This window comes from Ictalurus furcatus, chromosome 14 (assembly GCF_023375685.1).
Source record: "Ictalurus furcatus strain D&B chromosome 14, Billie_1.0, whole genome shotgun sequence".
In the NCBI taxonomy this organism is placed as follows: domain Eukaryota; kingdom Metazoa; phylum Chordata; class Actinopteri; order Siluriformes; family Ictaluridae; genus Ictalurus; species Ictalurus furcatus.
In genome coordinates this window covers 29,803,494-29,808,493 of record NC_071268.1, presented here as the reverse complement: position 1 = coordinate 29,808,493, position 5,000 = coordinate 29,803,494, and the positions used below count along the sequence as shown (strand labels likewise).

General features: G+C 43.5%; 1 protein-coding gene across 1 annotated transcript in view; it reads left to right on the top strand.

The window, feature by feature from the left end:
• Positions 1-5,000, top strand: part of LOC128617787 (uncharacterized) — a 28,072-nt gene that overhangs the window by 3,936 nt on the left and 19,136 nt on the right. The gene's annotated exons all lie outside the window — the stretch shown is intronic.

Sequence of the window (5,000 nt, the reverse complement as noted above, 5' to 3'; positions counted from 1 at the left end):
TGTAATAGATATTATATCATTAAATCATCCAGCTGTAGCCTGGAGCTACTGTTTATGCGAATACAATATGTAACAGTGTTAACGGTTGTTTTGTGCATACAGTCTGTAAAATGAACTGAAAATATTACATTTAGTTTATCAGAAGGTAAATTAATGTGTCATGCCTCACACTATGTTCCTAAATTCTGTCATAATTGTCCAGTTCAAGTTTTCTCATGCCTACTTGTGTTATATTGTGGCACATTAATGTTACCATCTCTAAAAAAAAAAAAAAAAAAAAACTAAACTTCAACCATGCACAATGAGTCATGTGTAAAAACCACATGAAAATCAATAATAATATGAAGTGATTGTGATATCCGTCACGTCAGCGTCCGATTTGGGCTCGAACTCTAATCACCCAGAATTCACCACAGCCTCACGACATGGCTGAAACTGACTCCATTTCCATCGACTACATTCATTTCCATGTTCAGGGTCACCAGACGTGTGTGTTACTCCGCCCTGTGATGCAGCACGAGCTGGTGGATGGGAATCGGGGGAATCGGGGAATTAATTAATTAATTATAAAGTAAATAAAATTGCGATCATCTCTAAAATGTGAATAATAACACAGAGGCTTAGTAAAAGATTAAAAGGAACTTTACATTATCTCTCGATCTGATGAGTCTACATTTAGGACGTGTGAGACTGTAACACTTCTGCTGAGCACATGGAAAGAACTGAATAACCACAACACCACTCGCTGTTCACACCCATCCTCACGTCATTCCTCACATCCACTCTCACCACATCTTCACACTACAGTGTACTGTTCACTTTAATGTTCCCTTAACTCACATTATTCACTTCTGCGTTCAAATTCAACTTCAGCTTTAACGTCCTGTAAAACAGCTGCATTAATCATGTTCCACGATGTTAAATGTAGCTATAAATGGATAAGAAACATAAGTGCTGTTCTTCATGTGGCATTCCCAAATGCAAGGAAACGTTGATTAAAGTTTAATAAATCCGACACCAGCCTGGGGGAGAACCAGGGATATACTCCCAAATAAAGGCACAAGTTTTACCACTCGAAGGCGAAGAACACGAGAGTGAGACATGAGTCACTACAAAAATTATAACACGTCAGCATCATTAAAACCTATGAATATAAAACTGCTGTCCCATGAAGCACAAGAAGAGTTTTAAAACTAGCACTTCTCCAGGCCCAGATGTGGCAGGAACAAGTTAGTCCAGCTGCAGCTCGGGAGATCATCCAAACCCACCTCAATTCACATTTACATTTATTCATTTAGCAGACGCCTTTATCCAAAGTGACTTACAACTGAGGAATCAAATGAAATCAAACACTACACCATAAGGAAGTCGTTGTGTCGACACACTGAGCACACTGTGAAGCACACACCACTGAATGAAGGCAGCTAGCCTCCCCTGTCCCACACCAAGACTCACTGGAGCCGGGAGAGAAAGAAAACACCAATTAACCCAAAATTACACAAAAACACTAAACAATACACAAAGAAAAGAATATTACAGACCGTGGTGTGTGTAACACTCAGGCCCACTGACACCACATGAAATAGAGGCAGTTAAACAGCACCTACGCAGAACCAGAATTATTGTAAACAGGAAATAAGATGAAAAGTATAACCACTAAATCATGGAGACAATGGGACATAGCAACAACACACACCATCAATAGTAAGGTGATTGTGTGGGAAAACAAACCTGAAGGAACCGGTTTGAGGCTGAAAAACACTAATTTAACAGTTAGACTCTCACACTACATGTGGTTGCAGAACATGGGCCAAAAATACATCCAAAACCAAAGTCAACAAAAACAGCAACAAACAGACACCAGAAGAATGAAAAATAACAAAAGCATACCCAGAACAGGGCCAAGAGGATAGTCAAATCACTTATCCTGCCATATTTGACTCCTTTTTAGTTTTTTTATTTATTGATTTTAAATCAGCATCCTGACGATGTCTCAATGAAACACACCCCTGGACTATTTCAGGGTTGCATCCCACGGCCTAAACCAAACTGAAATTCTATTAGATGTAGGGCCTGGTATAGTGACCGCTCTCATGCCCTCATGCTCCACGGCCCGTGGTACACGTGGTAGACTGATACACAATACCATGGTCAGTATCTTTGTGTTTCTAATATCATAATATGTCATAATATTTTCTAGGTTCTGCCACTAAAGAATCCTACACAACTGCATCTACCATGAAGAACACGGGTAAGAACAGGATTTCTTTCTTTAGATACAGCACAGCAGTCTGTGTGAGGTCACTTCCTCTTGTGGGTGTGAAAAGTCAGACCTAAACAAAGTCAGTTACGTCAGTAGCTCGTTCTAATACGTTATCGCTTCTATAGTAACAGTTCAGTCACAGGGACTCGTACGACAGACGCTCCACACAAAAATAAAATGAATAAAATGTTCAACCTGCGATCAGTTACCGAGCGATACCTGGTAGTGCCGACTCGAGTCTTCCAACCTCAATCCAGACAGTAGAACCTGTCACTATCTTCAAAAGCCACTACAGACCCACCTCTTCCATGAACATGTAACTGACCCCGTCTACTGTGTAAGGAGATGTTTATGTAACATGTATGGAAAGAGTCTCCACTTTGCAGTTTCTCAGTAACTGGAGAAATTTGATTCTTAGGTGGGAATCAAACCCGGACCTCTCATGTACAAAGTCCCAGAGTTTAACTGGCAGAGTTATTGCCCAAGTAACAAAGCCAAGAGCAGAGGAAGAGGAAGAGATGATCCACAATAGAGCAATTTTTTTACTGACAAAAAGAGCAACAATAAAGAAAAAAAAAGAAAAGCAAAGACACAAGAGCCCGAAAACCAGACCCTACACAGACTCTACGCACGCCCCACATGGGCCTTACACGGGCCCCACAGAGACCTTACACAGACCCTACACAGGCCCCACATGGGCCTACACAGACCTTACACGGGTCCCACAGAGGCCCTACACAGATCCTACACAGACCCTACATGGGCCCTACACAGACCCTACACAGACCCTACATGGGCCCTACACAGACCCTACACAGACCCTACATGGGCCCTACACAGACCTTACACGGGTCCCACACAGGCCCTACACAGATCCTACACAGACCCTACACAGACCCTACATGGGCCCTACACAGACCCTACACAGACCCTACATGGGCCCTACACAGACCTTACACGGGTCCCACACAGGCCCTACACAGATCCTACACAGACCCTACACAGATCCTACATGGGCCCCACACAGGCCCTACACAGACCCTATATGGGCCCTACACAGACCCTACACAGACCCTACATGGGCCCTACACAGACCCTACACAGACCCTACATGGGCCCTACACAGACCCTACACAGACCCTACATGGGCCCTACACAGACCCTACACAGACCCTACATGGGCCCCACACAGGCCTTACACAGACCCTACACAGACCCTACATGGGCCCCACACAGGCCTTACACAGACCCTACACAGACCCTACATGGGCCCTACACAGGCCTTACACAGACCCTACATGGGCCCTACACAGACCCTACATGGGCCCTACACAGACCCTACATGGGCCCTACACGGGTCCCACACAGGCCCTACGCAGGCCCTACGCAGGCCCTACACAGGCCCTACACAGGCCCTACACAGGCCCTACACAGACCCTACATGGGCCCTACATGGGTCCCACACAGGCCTTACACAGGAACTACACAGGCCCTACACAGGCCCTACACAGGCCCTACACAGGCCCTACACAGGCCCTACACAGGCATAGCTTGCAGCAGGAAACATTGGCTCAAGACTGAACAATGAGGGTTAGTCCAAGGCTGTTTAAATCGGGGAACACCCAGGTGTAACAAATCAGTCATATTGAGTAGCAGAGTTCAGCATGAGTCTGGAGAGAGGCGCCCCCTGCCAACCAGGAGGGGCATCGCAGTCCAGTGAGGAGTTCTTACAGTAACACAAGAAGTGGCAGTTGTTCTCGTATAAACTTCGAGAGAGAGAAAAAAACGACTGTTTACGTGTAGCTGCTAACGTTGCTACAAGAACCTGTCTCATGTTCCACAACATTAAATTAAACAATAAACACAGATGAAAAAATGAAGTGTCATTCTTCAGTTAATACAAATTTTAATTGTTAGTAAAAAATAAGTCAGGATGTGCTGTTGTAGCATTATCTTTTTTTCTTTGATTGATTTTATATGTGATATTTAAGTGAAGAAATGAAGAGAATGACAGGATCAGTGTTTCTGAGTGTGATGATAAATCTGTAATCAGACTGTAATCAGACTGTAATCAGACTGTATCTCTCTACAGATATCCAGCAGATCCCAACTGAAGGACTTTACTGTCTGGATCCACATCCATGACTCCACATCACACATACATTCACACACAAACACACACACACACACTCACTCACTCACACACACACACACACACACACACACACACACACACACTCTGTGTGTGTCTCAGAAATACAGCTGTGATGTAAATTAGGCTGAAGGTGGAGTGTGTGGGATTCCCAGTGAAATAAAGAGTGTGATGGTTTGGGTTGATGCTGTAAATGATTATTCATGTAGTGGCGTAGTCAGGAATTCATTTCAGTGATAGAAACTGTACATAAGACCAACAATAAAGTGCTGAAATGTTCCATCTCATGTTTTTTTTGACACTGGATTGTGTTTGTTCTGTTTAGTTCTGCTCTGTTCTAACAAATTTAACAGCATCTTATCAAACACAGCCCTGAAAATAACAGGCAGAATGAATGTGTATGTGAATATGCTGAACTGTAGAACAAATATAACATTACATTAATAATAAAATATTCGAACCCTGTGCTGCCTTCAGGTGACGGATTATTTATTGGCCCTGAGACCACCAGCCTTTTCTCATGGGTTTGGGTGATTACATGTCAATGATCTATCCAATAACCTGCAACATATGGTATGATACAAC